A 19,265-nucleotide genomic window follows, 5' to 3' on the forward strand; every position below is an offset into this window, starting at 1 on the left:
AAAGGCTAATGCAAGAAAAAAAAAATTTTTAGATAAGATGACTGAGAATGATAGAGATATCAATAGGGCTAAGGATAGAGCATACTACATTGTGAGATGACTGAGAGAGTAAAGCGAAAGCAGAGAAAAATTTGGAAGGAAGCATCACAAAAATACAGAAAAAAGAAGAAAGCATTATCAAATATAATGAAAAATAATTCTGCACATTCCAATGATGATGGAGCTCAACACTATCAGTGAGGAAAACGTCATTGGGGAGAAAAATTGTGCGGGAAGATAGATCCAAAGCATACCGCAAAATAATGCGGCAGGATAAAATGATAGCTGAAATTAAACGTAAATATGAAAATTTTCAGAGAACACTGAGAAGAAATAAAAAAAGAGGACAGGAGAAAACTCAGGTACAACAACACCAAAAAGCAAAGTAGATTGCAAGGAAATATCGACGAACCTCCTGAAATACGCAAAACTCTTTTATTCAACGAAGTAATGACTACGCAATTGAAAGACAAAGCCAGTACTTCGAAGAAAAAATTCTAAAGAGAGGGAAGTTTTCCAAAAATGACTAAGACTTTTTTCCCAAAACAAAGAAACAGTTCATCGATTCTGTGTGTGATACAAAAATGCGTAAGATGGTTTTGAAGCCAAGTTCAACAAATATTTGAAGATTTCTTCGAAAGGGATGACGTTAGTAGGATGTGCCCAGCCAAAAGAGATTTTGTGAAGAACAGAGGCATCAAGAAACAAAAACTACACCTTTTATTCTCCGTTAAAGAACTGATGTCAAAATTACTCAACGGAGCTGCAATAAATTTGTCTTATTCAATATTATTAAGGGCAAAAATATTTTGTGTAGTTGCCCCAAGATTAAGGGATAGAGAAACTTGTTTATGTGTCAAGGACGAAAATTTCGAACTCAAACTGAACAAATTAAAAAACTTACAAAATATCAAGTACGGAGGTGTTGAGAGAAATATCATGGATTATAGTGGAAGTGTGTAAATGAAGCTAAAAACGTAAAGGTTGATGACTTTAGAATGATTAATAATTAAGAATAAACCAAATGTATAAATATGACATCTAAATATCTGCTTATGATTCGATAATTTTACATTTTATCTTTATCGTCATTTACGGAACACATACATCATTCCGTGAACACGTCGTCATTTCCGGGAACATCACCCAAAACTCAAATAATACTGTATTATTTCAGATATTCAAGAACAGGATCTGGTTATATTAAAATCAATAGGGTTCCTCATACCTACAGATTATTTGTTTGTATATAATTCGGCGATATTAGCATATTTGCAGAATTCAATACCAAGAAACAATCATAAAGCTCAATTCATAGCGATCTCCTGCTCCTTAATGTTTTTGCTTGGGATTTCATTAGAGTTTTTCAGTGTTAGATTATTAACTGCGCACTACTGCTTTTGGACAGAGAGGAAAAAATTACTTAGATTATCCCCCCATTTTATTATCAACATCAAAAAAACGTTCCCGGAATGATTGTTTTATGCGATAGCTCAATTTAAAAATGAAATTACGAGTGAACTATTCAATTCTATGCTCTGCCAAAGTGAATATAGTTCATATACAAGTTGAGTGATAATTTGAGCTGATTATCAAAGTAATGGCTGCTAGGTATATTCATCATAAAAGAGAATGTGGAATTTGCCACCTTGGTGATTTTGACCCAGTTAGGTACGGAGTTTCTAGATCGAAACTGCCTGCTATAATCGCTGTATCCCCTGAAGCAGAAGAAAAAGAAGAAAGAATAAATCTTTATGAAGCCAATAGCGTGAGTTTCACATTCTTTTTCCACAATCCAATCACTTTATAGTTTTATGCTCATGTTGATATTTTTTCTCACCATTTGAATACTTGATTTTTTTTCATGATTCTATTGTGATATTGTTGATATATATATTTATATGAACAATATTAGGGATCGTAGTCCTTTAAGAAGAGAAAACAGAGAACAAATAATGGCAGTTCCCCAAATTCAAAAACACCACATTGACTGCATTCCAGAATATGACGGGAACCCAGCAATATTGGCTATTTTTATTCAATCCAGCGAGTATTTATAATTTTTCCGATCAAAATAACATTGCGTACCCATATCGTTGCTTAATGTGGCCGGTAAAATTCTCTCGAAGATTATGGCTAATCGTCTGGTTCCACTCTTAGAGAAGCTTTTACCTGAATCCCAGTGCGGCTTTCGACCAAATCGAGGTACGGTGGACCTAATTTTTACACTGCGACAGCTACAAGAAAAGACCCGTGAACAACAATCAAGGATTTATACAGCCTTCATCGATTTAAGCAAGGCATTCGACTCGGTGAATCGGAGAGCGCTCTGGAAAATCATGGCACGTCTAGGAGTACCCAAAAAATTCCTAGCAGTGTGTAAAAGCCTTCAAACCAACAACACCGCTAGAATACAGCATAATGGCTCTACAACCGACCATTTCTCAACCAACTCTGGAATAAAACAAGGCTGCGTATTAGCGCCTTTACTGTTCAATATTTTCGCCATAGCGATAATTGCTGACATGAGCATGCCCGTAAGAGGTGTTGGGATAAGATTCAGATTTGATGGGGGCCTGTTTAACCTGAAGCGCCTCAGAGCAAAAACCCGTACCAAGTTTATCACGGAACTTCAATATGCAGACGACTGTTCACTCATCGCTAGCAGCTCAGAGGATCTACAGATAATGATGGACACCTATAAACATATATACGAAGCTTTAGGCCTTAGACTCAATATTGACAAGACCAAAATCCTGGTAAGTCCGCCAGAAAGCCTTCAAACAGATATCAGCCTGGACAATGAAACTCTAGAACAGGTCGAGCAGTTCAAATACTTGGGAAGCTTCATAAATACTAGGGCTAACCTTGACACCGAAATACACAACCGTATCAATTCGGCATCACGGGCATTCTGGAAGCTGAAGGACAGAGTGTTCCAAAATCACGACCTCAATCTGAAGACCAAGACAGCTGTTTACAGAGCAGTGGTCCTCCCAACGCTTCTTTACGGAAGCGAAAGCTGGACTCCCTACAGGCGACATATTAAACAGCTTGAACAGACGCAGCAACGTCATCTAAGACAGATAATGCACATCAGATGGTTCCACAAAGTTTCGAATGCAGAAGTCTTGCAGCGCGCGAGTTGTACAACAATTGAGACTCAAGTAACGAGGGCCCGACTCAGATGGAGCGGCCACATTCTGAGGATGCAAGACACAAGACTCCCCAAAATAGCTCTATACGGCGAACTCACTGAGGGAGCCCGGAAACCAGGAGGCCAGTATAAGCGGTTTAAGGATACACTACATCAATCCCTAAAATCAGTTAATGCTAATCATAACTGGGAACAACTAGCGTTAGACAGGTCACAGTGGAGGTCTTTGGTCCACAGTTATAATGGAGAATCGAAAAGGATACAGCGGCGGCCAGATCTGGTTGGAGACTATCCATGCCCTGAGTGTGGAAGGATCTGCAGGTCACGGTTGGGTCTCTTTAGTCACAGGAGGGCACACAGTCGCAACTAGCACTAAGAAGTTACAAGTCTGTTCGAATTTTTTTTTTTTTTCTTCTTCTATTTGTAGATTTATTCCCGGTAACGGGATACAGCAATGAATGAATGAATGAATGAGCGTACCCACAAAACGAATTTCTGCTTCGAGCAATCATTGGCAAGTTAACCCGAAGAGCACTTAATTTAGTAGATAGTAGAGGAAATCTGAGAAACTGGTTATCAATTAAGAACTAACTGTTGCAATTTTTCTCAGATCAGCGAGATGAAAATTGTTTAGTTGGAGATTTGATGCATTTAAGACAGGGGAAATTCTAAAATCCAGTCATCTTTGGTCACAGATGTCAAGATCTTTTAAGTTTACTTCTCAACAAAATTCAATCAACGGAAGTAGATCCGAATATTATCGAATTAAAAAAAAACTTTGTTTGAAAATCAGGCACTTAATGCTTTTCTTAGGAGTCTTCATTCTGATTCGCCTATAAAATTAGAAATCCACAGACCTTACAACAGGCTATTCCATTTACAATTGAAGAACAGAATTTTGCGTATGCGAGGCGGAATTTAACAAACACTCACTCTCAAAGTCCTCAACTGAAACCTTCTTTTCCAATTAAACAAAATATTGCACGCCCCCTTTATCAGAATTTAAGTCCTATTCGTCAAACACCATTACCACAAATTTGCCAAAATTCAATGAATTCAAGTCAAAATAATCCAAGGAGCATTCAGTTTAGGAATGTGACACCAACCGGTCCCTATGGACACATCGTCAGCAAATACAAGACGCACGGAAAGACCGCAAAGTCGAATTCAACCCAATCGGATTAATCAAAGAAATTTCATTTCTGAAGAATTCTTTCAGCATGATATCGATGAAGGTATTAATCAGTACGATGTAAACGATTCATACTATGATGATTATTCTGTCATGTCCAATTACGGTTCAAGCGATCAGTATGAAGTTACGCCACAGTTCTGTAACGATAATCAATACTCCGATTTACCTGATGAAAATGTTCAGTCTCTATCAACCCACCAGGATCAAACCTAATCAACATTACAAATATTAATAACTCTGCTCTACCCTTCATAAAAATCCCAAAAGTCGGTTTGAAATTCATGATTGATACTGGAAGCTCAAAAACCCTAATCAGCCCCCGAACTGTTGAAAAATTGTATCAAAAATTCATCAGATATTCTCTATTCAAAATAAAAACTGCTCACAAAATTACATATCAAGAATACATTGCGCATATACCACTCCCAAAAATTTTCAAAACTAAAGAATACTTCGATTTCCACATTTTTGAGTTTAATGAAGAGTACGACGGATTAATTGGAATGGATTTACTGACCCATTTAGGTGCCAATATCGATTTGGAAAAAAATGTGCTCTACACAAAAAATGGACCTATTCTTTTATATTTAAAAAATAATTCTTACTCATACGCCCTACCACCTAGATCTCAAAAAGTCATAAGAGTACCCATAAATTCAATCGAAGTCAATCAAGGTATTGTAGAGTATGTGAAATTGAAGGAAGGTGTCGAAATTCCGCAATGTTGAATTAAAATAGTAAATAACGAAGCTTACCTAACAAAAACGAATAGTAATGAGACGGAAGAACAAATTACGATAAATCCACTCGAAATTAATGAATCCAATATTACACCGATAACAACTCCCCAAAATGACGCAAAAACTTATGATCTTTTGAAAGAAAACATTAAAAATCTTCGCTCAGAACACCTGAATAAAGAAGAAAAAGAAGCATTCGAAAATTATGCCTTGAATACAGGGCCGCTTTTCACTGCAAAAGTTACCCTTAAGTTTCACGAATGTAGTCAAACATGAAATAAGAACTTCGGACGAAACACCAATTTTCCAAAAAGCATATAGAATGCCAGAAACACAAAAGAGAGAAGTTGAAAGGCAGGTTGAAGAACTTTTGAAAAACGACATTATTCAACCGTCCAGTAGTCCATGGAGCAGCCCAGTCATCGTAGTTCCGAAAAAAATTGTTCTGGAGAACAGAAATATCGGTTATGTGTAGACTATAGATTACTTAATGAAAAGAGCATTGACGATTAATATCCACTCCCAAATATCACGGAAGTATTGGACAAGCTAGGAAATTGCAAATATTTTTCCACACTCGACCTAGCATCAGGTTACCATCAAATCGAAATGCATCCTAGAGATATACCTAAGACAGCATTTTCCACAGAAAGAGGACATTATGAATATAAAAGACTGCCTTTTGGACTCAAAAACGCACCAAGAACATTTGAAAGAATAATGGACAATATTTTACGAGGCATTATGAATGAAGCGTGTGTAGTTTATTTGAATGATATAGTTATATTTTCAACATCACTTCAAGAACATCTAGAAAAACTGCGTAAGGTTTTCGATCTCCTTAGAGCAGCAACCTTAAAAATCCAAATGGACAAATCAGAGTTTTTAAAAAAAGAGGTTCAATTCTTGGGACACATTATAACATCACAAGGTCTTAAACCAAACCCACTAAAATTGATTCAATCTTACGATACCCAATTCCCAAAACATTAACAGAACTAAAAGGATTTCTCGGACTCACGGGATACTACCGTAAGTTCATAAAAGACTACGCCAAGATAACAAAACCGATGACCGATGATTTTTTGTCTAAAAAACGGAAAAAAAAATCACTCACTCGGAAGATTTCATGCAATCCTTCAACAAATGTAAAGAAATATTAACCAACCCCAGTTTTGCAATACCCTGATTTCAGTAAAAATTTCATAGTCACTACAGTGACAAACGTCGCAATTGGAGCTATTTTATGGCAAGGACCCATTGGTTCTGATAGACCAATATGCTACGCATCAAGGACCCTTAATCAATCTGAAGAACGCTACAGCACCATCGAAAAAGAACTTTCAGCAGTAGTTTGGGCAGTGAAGTACTTTAGGCCATACCTATATGGAAGGAAATTTACAATTTGTACTGATCATCGATCTCTCATTTGGTTAGACAAACTCAAGGAACCAAATTCAAAATTACAAAGATGGAAAATTCGACTAGAAGAGTATGACTACCAACTTGCATACAAAAAAGGATCTATAAACAAGAATGCTGACGCATTATCAAGAATACAATTGAATACTACAGACACTGAATCTCTAATAAATAACGTAGACGAAGACGAAATCGAACGGCTATTGGAAGACGCTTCATCAGTCGAGATGTCAGAATCAGAATTGGATGAAATCCTGAAAAACCTAGATACGGTGGAAGAGGGACATGAAGAAAATTCAGAAAGTAATACAAAAAATACAAATACGGACACGGAAAACTCATCACCGATAAAAATATCAAACGACATCATTGACTCGAAACCAAATCAATATTTTATTCAGGAAGTGTATAATAACCCGAAAGCCGTGAAAAAAGAATCCATGGGAAACATACAAAAATTTTACGTGAAAATCAGCACTTCGAACAACGAAGACGAGATCATTAAATTCTTAAAAGAATACACAGCAGAAAAGAAGAGATATTATTTCCACTTCGAATCCGAGAACATGTTTGGAATATTCAGCAACATTGTAAACAAGCTATTCAACAGAAACGGACCAGAGATAATATACTGCACAGAAAAGAGGAGAAGTATTCCAAGATGATAAACTTATCAACCAAGCGATTAAATTCCAACACGAGGGAAAAACAAATCATAGAGGTGTAAACGAGACCCGGAGACAACTTCAGCGAAAATATTATTTCTTCATCCATGGAAGAATACGTTTCGAACTATATAGCGAACTGCGAAATTTGCAAAAAAAAATGAATACGAGAGAAACCCTCCAAAAATCGATATGATGTTAACAGATACCCCATTCAAGCCTTTTGAAAAAATACATCTAGATATTTATACCTTGGAAGGTACGAAATTTTTAACTATTGTTGACGCATTCACGAAATTAGGTCAAGCTATAGAACTGAAATCCAAAAATGCTGTAGATATATTTCATGCCCTATTAAATAACTTTTCCTTTTATGGAACACCGCAACTTATAAGCTCAGATAAAGGAATGGAATTTTTCGGGCATATTATAAAAAAACTTCTAGAAACGCATACAATAAACACTCATTTCACAACAGAACATCATCCAGATTCTGACGGAATCATTGAGAGATTCCACTCAACAATAGCAGAACACTGCAGAATTCTAAGGTCACAATCCAAACCCAGTTAACCAGTTTCAGTCACAGGGAAGTTGTTGGGAATTACCACTGTGGAAATGCGACTTCACAATGTTGATTTAAAAAAAGGCCACCAGTACTTACTGGAGAGTGCTTAATGTCCGCAACATCGCATATCGCGGGTAATTACCCAGTACATCACATAGTAGGTGTAAAAAAAGCACCATAAACAGCAACATTGCGACTTCTCATTTTGAAGGTTTTTGGAACGATTATTTTGACAGAATAAACTACCAAAGTCTATTGAAGTTAAATTCATGTTCAATTCTATAATTACCATCGTGGCAATCAATTTGCACTCTATATTCGAGGCGTTCCGAGCAAAAGTGACCCAAGCTACAATTTTTCTGAAATTGAATTAACAGTAAGAACTGCCTAAAAATGAATCAAAATTTATATACTCGTAAACTCAATTTCAGAAGAATTGTAGCTTGGGTCTCTTCAGCTCTGAACGCCTCATTTTTACCCTGTGTTTACTCTTACCTACATATATTTCGCATTCTGCTCTCATCCTCAAAAGGAAAATTGAACAACTATATGAATTACTGATATCTTTTTATTCAAGATTAATATGTTTCATACAAATCCAAATATATAACATAAAGAAAGTTTATCTTGTTATAAATCTTCATTCCACTTCAGGAACGGCATGGTCCAGCTGAAGAAGAAAAAATCAGAGCTGTATTGATAGTAATAAATTGAGTGTCATGAAAAATCGAACAACAGTAAAAGCTGATTTTTTCCAGCACAGTATCTAAAATAATAATTTGAAGTTCTATCGATGATTCAAATAAATTCCAAGTTTGATTTTGAAGGTTGTGAATGTCACTTATAACTAAATAATCACCTAAATTCATATGAGGTATGTTGAAAGTTGAACGTTACAAAGGTGCAAAAATGGGGAGGATAAGAGGGCCAAGAAGTGATCATGATATATTCATTATTTCAATAGGTTATATAACTACTCCTTTTTTACTGCACATTAATTAATCAATCAACGTCGAGTTACACTCAACTAAAACCAAATTTAATAATAGATTAACAGCTCGGTTAAAAAAATTATTCTCAAAATTCATTCATAAAGATTTTGTTTGTTTATTCTCTCAACACAACGCAGTCAAAGCACGAAACACGAATAGTCACACCACGTTTTGCATAGCGGGATTTAGGTTATGAGTTAACCTCGAGACCACGTGTTGATAAATAGAACATTTCAGACAGTTACTGCAGAGGTTACTGAAAGTTTTTCTTAGAGAAGTCGCTGGGTAGAGTTCATCGAAATTTATTCACAACACATCATTTCATGTTCTAGAAATATCACAGATTCAATATTTCAAAAATATCAACAGAGAGAAGTCGCATAGTAGTAGCTATGTTCACTTCATCGGAACATCTCGATATGATGATTCATGCAACCACTAGGGGTCTAAATTTGAGGAATTCGCAAACTTAACAATATGCGGACGTTAATGTCCACAATGTGAAATTTCAAGTACATCCATGAAAATTCTCAAAGAAGCGCTTCAATGCGATATTTTTGGGTACTCCCTGCGACTTACTGTTACATTTCTGGTTGACTGGGAAGACACCATAGGAATCATTATGAAATATGCTATAATAGGTTATAACAACTCGATTCATTCCACAACCAAACTAACTCCAATCGAACTCACATTCGGCCATACAAAACTGAAAGACCCCCTAGATATCTTGTATGATGAACAAATGTATAGTGACTATTTACAAAAGCATAAGGAAAAACTAGCTTTAGTTTATGATGAAATCAACGAGAATATAATTACTCATAAAAATAGGATAATCAAAAAAATTAACGAAAATACAAAAAACCCTTTCAAAGTTGGTCAAACAGTCTACGAAAAAAGCTATAATTATGCACGAAACAAAAGCGGACCTAAATTCAGCGGACCATTTACCATTACAAAAATATATCCAGGTATTAAAGCGCTTATTCAAAAAATTTAAGGTGACAAATCGAAACAAAACATTGGTCGGACAGTTCATTTGAAAAATCTAAGACAAACTATTGTTACAGGCTCATCACCCTCGCAACAATCTGCGGGTCCATCATCGTAGAATGTACGAAAGTAAAGATAACCCAAATAACAGATAATCCCCCTGAAGAAGGGATCGTCTCAAAATATTGTAAACTATTGGACACTTATTCATATCTTCGATTTATCCAACATTACAGTGGAATTCAAAAAATTAATATCTAGCTATCGAAGTATGAACACATAATTTCTCAGTTCAACGAACGGCAAAAGCTATTTACCTTAAATCTCTAATCACAAATATATCTTAGATTATAAAATCAGAGAAACTCGTAAGAAGCTCAGGCAATTAATAACAATCCCGAAAATTATAAGATTAATCGACTTACCTTAAGGAAGATTAATCCTAATTTTCCGAAGTTGTCCGAAGATATAATTATCACATTGTAGTTTCTTGAAACTTACTCGTTGTCAGCACGAAGTTTAAAAATCCAATAAAAAGTTAGGATACCTGATTCACCGCTTCTTATCTCCCTGAACCATATGTATCTCATTCTTTGAGTGCGAGTGGAGGAACAAAAACAAAAAATTGACCGCATTTGGGTAGTATAGGGTGGGTAGGGTAATTATATCTTCGGACAAGCTCGGAAAATTAGGATTAATCTTCCTTAAGGTAAGGCGCTTGTCCTTGATATAATTATCACATTGTAGATGTTCAGAGTACCTAGTTGTCGATTTTTTTTTATTAATTCCATGATTCCTCTTTGGAATATGTGTGGTCCGATTCGCTCGATTCACTCGATTGAATTTTCCTGATTTGTTCTTCCATTTGTTTCAATTTCTTCTTCAGTTTCCTCATTTGGGCGTCCTTTTTTTGATAAGATGAATGAGCTCTTTTTGGCATTTTCACTTCACTTTCAATCCACAATCCAATATTCACTCGAGATTATTTTATTTTCCTTCGACGTTAACCGACACGAGCACGAAACAAGAATGAGATACATATGGTTCAGGGAGATAAGAAGCGGTGAATCAGGTATCCTAACTTTTTATTGGATTTTTAAACTTCGTGCTGACAACGAGTAAGTTTCAAGAAACTACAATGTGATAATTATATCAAGGACAAGCGAAGGAAAATTAGGGAAAGGGCAGGTTTGATAGAGTTTGATAGACGGAATAGGTTCCGTATGGAAATCAATAACAGGAAATCTAGATCAAAGTGACGCTGACAAAAAATATGATAATGCAATTCAAAATATGAAAGACTCACAGCAGAATTTGATTGAAGTGGCAAATTCGCAAATCAGTTTAACAGAAAATTTAATAAATATCTTCAATAATTCTATGAGCAAGTTGCAACATAATCAAGCACTCTTGGAGAATAAAATCAGCCAAATAAATTTCTGGATGAACTCATCAGCCATGGATTCATGGGATGATTTCAATTTTATTATTCTAAACTCAGTTTTCACACACATTACTCTAGCAATAGACATCATAAACCAAATATTGAGCGATATAGAAATAGCTATTTTTTTTGCCCAAACAGGAACTCTTCATTCATCTATAATCTCACATGAAGAATTGAAAAAGAACTGTTCAGTATTCAAGCAAAAATTCAAAATAATAAATTACCCTTTGCCATTGAAGACGAAAATATCATTCAGTGTTATGTTTGTATTAAAGTCAAAGGATTCATAAGTAAAAATCAAGTAAGATTCATTCTTGTAATTCCTCTTACGGAAATTAATGATAACAATTATTTTGAGCTATTTTCATTGCCAATTCTGAAAAATAACTCTTATCAAATTATCATCCCGCACACAAAATTCATTTCCTTATGTGAAACAAAATACCCTCTATTCAACCGACCATGCAAAGAAGTTTTTCCCGCCAATTTCCTATGCGAGAAAATACAAAACCCATATCATCAAGCAACTCCTGTGAAGTCGAACTATTGAGTGTCACCAAAAACTACACGAGCTGCAGCCCAAAAGTTACCAATCTAAGGGGATCAAATGTCCATCAACTAGCCGGTGATTATTGAATGGTCATTACAACTGAGGAGAAGATTGCCAGAGTGAAGTGCGCAGACAGTGCCGAAAAAATAGTGTTGTGCGGAACATACATTATTTTCGTTCCTCACGACTGTGAAGTGAATGTGGACAAAGAAATTCTAAAAAACTGGAAACATAGCCCCTCCAGAATGAGTATTGTCGACTTACCGAACATAAAAATGCAAGAAATATCTGAATCAAAGACTCTTGAAAGAATTGATCAAGTTCCTTTAGAATTGGACGATATCGAACTTGATAACATAAGAAATATTGGACTACAAATAGAACATTCAAAGAAACAAATTCTTTCAATGAAAAGTCCAATCATCCACTAGATAAATTGAGTCTTTACACATTAATAATATATGTAATCATAGTTTTTATAATTTTATGGTCTATAGTTAGTAAGTTTAATATAAGAAAAGAGGAAACCTCTTACACTACGAATAATAAAAATAATCCATTGGAGGATATTGAGCTCAAAAATTAGAATTTTCAAAATCCCCAATTTTCTCACTTAAGCGCGGAGGAGTTACATATTAGAATCCTCCTATCTTCCTATAAAAGACCCATGGTTCATCTGAGGATATTGTATTACACTGATACTAGGAATTATCCGATGAGTAGGGAAATAGTAGGTTACATGTAATATTAATTACGATTACGTTATGTCATTATTGTATTGAATGTCGAAACTTTAACATTGTCCACTTCAACAATAGTCAATAAAGCTTTTTTAAAAATCAAAGTTAATCATTCAGAAACATAAGTTCGCTCGAGATACCAGAGAAAATGGCGTTACAAAAATGGCGCCCGAGCAGGGACCGTTCAGAATCTGGTAGGAAACAATAGAGGTGAGAGATTTTTCCCGGACAGTAAGTGAGTCTCCGAAACACTGAGTAACTATTTCTTGAACGGAAAACTGTGAAAAATGAACTTGAATTGTGTTTTATTTCCTGCTATCCATATTTAACTGTTTTAATGTGAATTGAATTGAACTTTGAGAATTTACCTATTGTTGAACCGGATTACAAGTAATTTGTGATTATTCCTTACTGATTATGGTGCTGATTTGTTGAAAGTTGAACTGCTGTAAATCTGTGAATTATTGAACTGTATTTCGAATTATGGAAAATTTATCGGTGTTAAATCGCATTGAAAATAACTTGTGATTTCTGATTATTGCATTCATTGATTTGTTGAAAACTGAACTGTTATTACTCCGTTATAATATTGAAAATTATTTTCGATATTTCATTATTCTGTTTATTGATAACTGTCTGAGTTGAACTGTTTTCTCATTCTCTCACTGAGGGTGAGTGAATTTCCGGACTTTGAAAAATTGAAAATTTATTGTCGCATTTGGTATGACTTGATAGGGTTGATTTACCTATCGGCTTGATTGGGAATCACGTATTACTCTGTTGATAATTTGTCTACCTGTTTCATATTTCCTTTTTACCTGTACTGTTCGGACTTACTGATTATTTTTGATTTTTCTGAAAACTGAAATTCTATTGTTGTGATTTATTTTCTGGCTAATGAACTTGAGAAACTGTTTGGTAATTTTGCGGTTTGGTGAATTCAACCTGTGCTTTCCGGTGCCGTTCAAATTTCGGGAAATTTTCCGGACTCATACGAAAAGACTTACGCTTGTGTTCGGTATTTCTTGAATATTTTCGGACTTTAGTGGGACTGATTGAAATTTTTTTGTGAATTTGAAACTTGGAAATTTTTTTTTGTGATACATCGGGACTTAGATTGTTTTTGGTACGTCGGGACTTGGACTTAAAAATTTTTTTTTTGGGTACACCGGAACCCATTTGGAACTTAAGTGAGTGGGTCCGCTAACGATTAACTTACCGGATCAGACTTAGAACGGATTGTAAAAGACATACTGAGTGTTAAATAGTGGTGCGTTCTGAATTGAACTTAGAGTGGAATACAATATGTCGAATATGGATGTGAACCGGTTACTTAGTGATGAACTTACATACGAATTGCAACTGAGGCGACAATCGATACCAGGCACTATGATGACCAAACGGAGTCTGCTACGACAAGTGCTTCGGTCTAATGACCCTTAACTAATTATGCACTTCTTTATTCTACCAGTGGTGTCCGTACTGAATATTTTCAGATAAAAAAATTATACTCCACTGGTTTTTCCGACAATAGAAATCACTATTTAAATCCTTATTTAATGTATGTATATGTTTCAAAGCAAATTCACTAACGTATTACATTTTCCAGGAGGGTGTTCATCATTTGTGTCTGAATTCAATATGTTATTTCAAAAGAATTTGCAGCTCGATTTTGCATACTACTTTAAATCACTTTTTCACGAATACTCAATGAGTGCTGAGGGTTCAAAATAAAAAAAAAGTGTTGAACCGAATTCAAAGTAATTCAAAATTTTGGCGTATTACAATGAATATTATTACCGAACGCATAAAAACAGAACCGCATTTCGAAAAAATCACATAAAACCCCGTCTGATTCCTTTTCTCTTGTGTTGAGTGTGCCATGCAAAGTGATAATTGAATTCCTTAGAATGAATTATGTAGTTTTTCATGGCAATAACGAAATTTCTGGAAGGGATATAAAAAATATAGATTTCGGGGCTTGAAAGAAAATGAACGATATTCTTAGTACTGCCTGCAAAAATTGATATTTGAGCCGTTCGGAAGAGCTTCCTGAAATTGGATAGAAATGGGACCTTGCATTCCAGAGTTATGGCTACCGCACATTTAGGCAAATTAGGCGAATGTTATGGTGTACCTCAGGAAAGTATCGCAGGGCCGTTATTTTTATAAACGACCTGCCAGTTTACATTCTCATCGAGGAACTCAAACTTCCAGGTAAATGCACTTTACGAAAGGGAAAAAACCAAGATATAAAAGAAGAAAAGGAGGATAGCGGAGAGGTAGTATTGTATGCGGATGATACCAATGTACTGGTTACGGCTTCCAACATACCTGAGGTAGTAGAAGTAATACAAAGTAAATTTTTTAAAATTGCTAACTGGTGTCAAAGGAATCAAATCAGCTTGAACCTGGATAAAACTCAATGCTTTATATTTTGCACCCCGCACAATAGAATACAAAAACTAGAGACTGGGAAATAATATCAAACTGAACCCGAGTACTAAACTGGTACAAACATATTGATGATGCACTCCAACGAAAGCTAAATTCTGTTCTTTACTCTCTTCGAATATCAATGCAGCAGGCTAACTTTTAGTTGCTTGAAATTGTTTACTTCCCTGATTTCCAGTCAATCATTGCCTATGAAATCATCGTGTGGGAAAACAGTTCTAATGTTTTTAGAATATTCTTGATTCAAAAAAGGCATTAAAAACTATGCTGCGTTTATCCTCCAGAATATCTTGCCAAGGATAATTCAAAAGAGAAGGCATCCTAACTGTAACTGCAATGTATGTATATCGATCTCTGCTATTCGACAGGAGTAACTTCCATTATATAGAAAAATATTTCAATTTGAATAGGACCAGGCGAATGTACTCATTTCATCTTCTGAGGTGCCCTCTCACTCTAACACAAAGAAACGTCCAATACATGTGTCTTGTTTTGTTTAACAAATTCACCAAAAAAGATCAAACTATAACAGTTGTTCAAAAACTTTTAGTTGACTTGGAACCATATTGTTTTGGAAAATACCTGAGTTAGTGTTTCTTTGTGTGAACACCACTGTTTGTTTCGACTTGTTTTCTCTTCATAATTGTATTTTTGATTATGACAATAAATATTATTTTCATCTGCTATAGGGCATTTGCACTTCCTTAAAGGGAAACATTAACTCATCACAATCCTCTAACATATCGAAGAGACTAAGCTCAGATGAAACCCTTACTCGGTTGTTCGGTGGGTGGTTGTTTCGTTATTGGCTACCTAAATTTTTTTTTTGACTGCTCGAGATGTTGAGAGCAGAACTGCCTTCTGCGTTGGTTTGAATAGGTCTGCTGTATTATGACTTGAACTTTGCGGCTTTCACATTCCTCTCCAGAGGAACATTCACTTATCCCAGATATCAAAAGGATTAAGCTCTGTTGGTACCCTTTCCAGGTTTTCGGGCTCATGGTTGTGGTCGGGTTCGGACCACTCCTCGGCTCCTTGCTGTCGGTTGGATTCCCGATCCACCCGCACCTCCTGTCGAAGCAGACGACGGTATTTCTCTGCATTTCCCATGTACTTACGTACAGTTCTCGCCGTTGCCAGCAGTATCGCCTTCTGCACGACTATATAAATATTTTCGTCCAACTGAAGTTTCCTCAAGTTCTCTGGTAGTTTCTTTGGTATCAGGCCTGAAGATGAAATGACAATATGGATGGATTGATCTCTTTGAACTTCCACTGTCTCCTGTTTTTTCCCCTAGATCTGTGTATTCTGCAATTTTTTCGGTGTGATCATCTAGAAGATTGTTATTGTAATATATTTGAATAACAATGTTATGTTCATGTGCTTATTGTTTAGTTTTAGGGGAGTACGGGCATGTACCCGGGAAGATTAATATAAGAGGACTTGCACCTGCATTTATTTATGTATCTACACAAATGAGTCGAGGGAGAAAACCTATAAAAGACTCAGAATATAAATTTAACAAAAATGTACACAAAATTCTAAATAATCAATCGAAACCTGTAGAAAAAAAAGATTATGCTCTCACTATGCACCAACACTCAATCGAAATTCACGCAATACAGAAAGAATTAACCCAATTGAATACACCATTAGACATCATATAATCTAAGAAGATCTAATCGATTCTTGAACACATTAACACTGGGTGAGTTCACTTCTTCATTTGGCAACGCATTTCCGGATAGTAATTGTAATGGAAAACCATTATTTTTATTAGTATTATTATCAAACTATGAAATACAGAGAACAAAGTAATGATTTCGTATTTAATAAATAGTGATTTTCATTTTGTTGACACTCTGAAAAATGATGACATAAGACTATATTCACATCATTCGGAAAAAACAGGGCGAAATGTAGAATATATGTCCTACAAGATGTTTATCATGATACCTGAGTACATGAGACATATCATTATAAACTTTCAAATGTAGAGTGTCGAAGTATTTGACGAAGAAAGCGTTCTATGACGTGGGAGACTTTCTTTCAGATGATGTGGTTTTCTAGATGTTGAATAATTTGGATATTTTTGTATATGACTCTATGTATTTTCTCTTTTTTCCTGTATAATACAACTTGAAAGGTGGGTTATAGCTTATTATTATAAGTAATGCAGTATATGAAATCATCTGTTGAAAGTGTGTTAGAAACATACTAAAACAAGAAGCATTTTACAGTGTGGGTGACTATTTCAACACCAAAAAAGGGAATCTTACAAGAATAAGTCGAATATTCATGTTCTATTTCAAGTTTTGTCTTATTAACTAAAAATTCTATTTCTTCCTCAAACCAATGATTATTTGTAAGTGTGCATATTATTATTTATAATATACATATTACTTAATGTTCAATATCAATGGATACTGACTTGTCCAACACAATGTAAATTGTCTTACTGGATGAATAACGGTTATTATCATCATTATTATTGATATACTTAAATTGGTTCGTCTTAGTAATAGTTAATTTTCAAGTATAAATAAAATCTATTGACTATAAATATAGATTTCCCTCAATATAGAAAAAAAAAACATATATTAAATTTGCAATATGAAGTGAATAATCCAATACTTTCAAGTCAGGAGTTAATTATGAAGGAAACAAAAAGTAAATTTGTGCTGAAAATTCTTTATGCAGTTAATGTTATTATTCTCTTGGAAAGTATTTCTGTGAAGGAAATTTTAAGGGGTTCTGGAGGAAAATTGCTCAATTTGTTAATCATTGAATTGTATATTGTTAGTTTTCATTTGTCACACGTTCTACACATTTCGGTGTTGTAAACGGAGATCAAATAAAGTATACATGTATATTTTTTTGATACTACCCTCAATTAGTTGCCTAAATATATAGCAAATACTACTGGTTGTTACCCATAATATAAACTTGAGGTTTTAATAAGGATATTGCGATTTGCGACACAATAAACCTTTCGGAGATATTATTCGCCACTATGAATTTAGAAACAACATACATTTGGAGTCAAAATAACATTCTGACAGAATGCACTTATGTATGTTACATGTAACCCTTTATTGAGGAGCATATATCATCAATACTCACTGCGAAGTCACAACCAAAATGAAGGAGAACTTATATAGGAAAATTTCAAGTCCCAGTCAAACAATGAAAAACACTTGAATTCACCAAAACTATAACACGGACTACTTCCCCTCTGAAAATATAAACGGTATAAATCGGAATTATTTCTGCGCCGAATCTGACATCGATCGAATTGTTTCGTTCTACGGGGAGTTTCCCGACGACATGAATGATTTCGTGAATTTCACTCCTGGAAAACAGTGTAGTCCATTTGGAATTATTTTTTCTTCAATCAGTTGTCTACTTTCCGTTCGTTAACCTCACGATATGTAAATATAATTTCTAGTGAAAATTCTTGGTAGACTTGGTTCATCTTAAGGTGCATTTATACCAAACGAGCATTGTTTTCGAACGTTTCAAAACGTTTTGAAATGTTCGAAAACTGAGAATGGGACTTGTTCACACAGCCCGCGCCTGTCCGAATGAGCATTTCTTGATAATTCAACGAAGGAGGTCTCTCCTAAGTGCACCGACATGGCGCCGTCATTATCTGAAATTGCAATTTCTACTGAATCTAAAGTAATCAGAGTCTCTGATAGTAATAATCTCTCGAATGAAAGAACTACGCCAAAGGAGGAGTAGAACAACCTGGGTGAATTCTTTTCTGAAAGGAAGAAATTATACCCAGCTGCTAGACAGTGGCGGATTAACCTAACTGGGGGCCCTAAGCGCAAGACAAGTCTGGGGCCCCTACTAAGAATACAATGAAGGACACAGACATATATTATTTAAATACATACCGAGGGCTTTTTTTTCAATTGTCTATGATGTGAGTTAAGCTACTTTTTACTTACAACTTTATTTCAATACGAACAAAAATTAAGGGTCGGGATAAAATTAATAAGAAAAATAAATAAACATATTTGAATAATTGAGAATATATAGAAGATATATTTAGAAACTAATGCAACAATTTTATTCTACAGGAAAAAAAACATAAAACTACTGAATAAAATTGAAAAATTCATAAAAACGACCATAACAAAAAGAATGGAACATTTTTTTATTTAATTTTAATGAAATAAAGGATTGCTTCTATTTTGGCCATAGGTTTCCTGTGATCACTTATTACACTCAATTGCAAAAGGACCTCTCTAATATTTTTGTAGCTATCAGCTAAGGCACAAACTGCATCAGC

General features: G+C 35.0%; 1 protein-coding gene across 2 annotated transcripts in view; it reads right to left on the reverse strand.

Moving 5' to 3' along the window:
- Window positions 1-18,471, reverse strand: part of LOC123318072 (TBC1 domain family member 16) — a 443,130-nt gene extending 424,659 nt beyond the window's left edge. For both annotated transcript variants that reach the window (XM_044904769.1, XM_044904768.1), the window contains exon 1: window positions 18,089-18,471. The gene's annotated coding sequence lies outside the window, so the exon portion shown is untranslated. The remainder of the gene's footprint in view (window positions 1-18,088) is intronic.
- Between the last annotated feature and the right edge of the window lie 794 nt (window positions 18,472-19,265).

Source organism: Coccinella septempunctata, chromosome 7 (assembly GCF_907165205.1).
Source record: "Coccinella septempunctata chromosome 7, icCocSept1.1, whole genome shotgun sequence".
NCBI classification, from domain to species: domain Eukaryota; kingdom Metazoa; phylum Arthropoda; class Insecta; order Coleoptera; family Coccinellidae; genus Coccinella; species Coccinella septempunctata.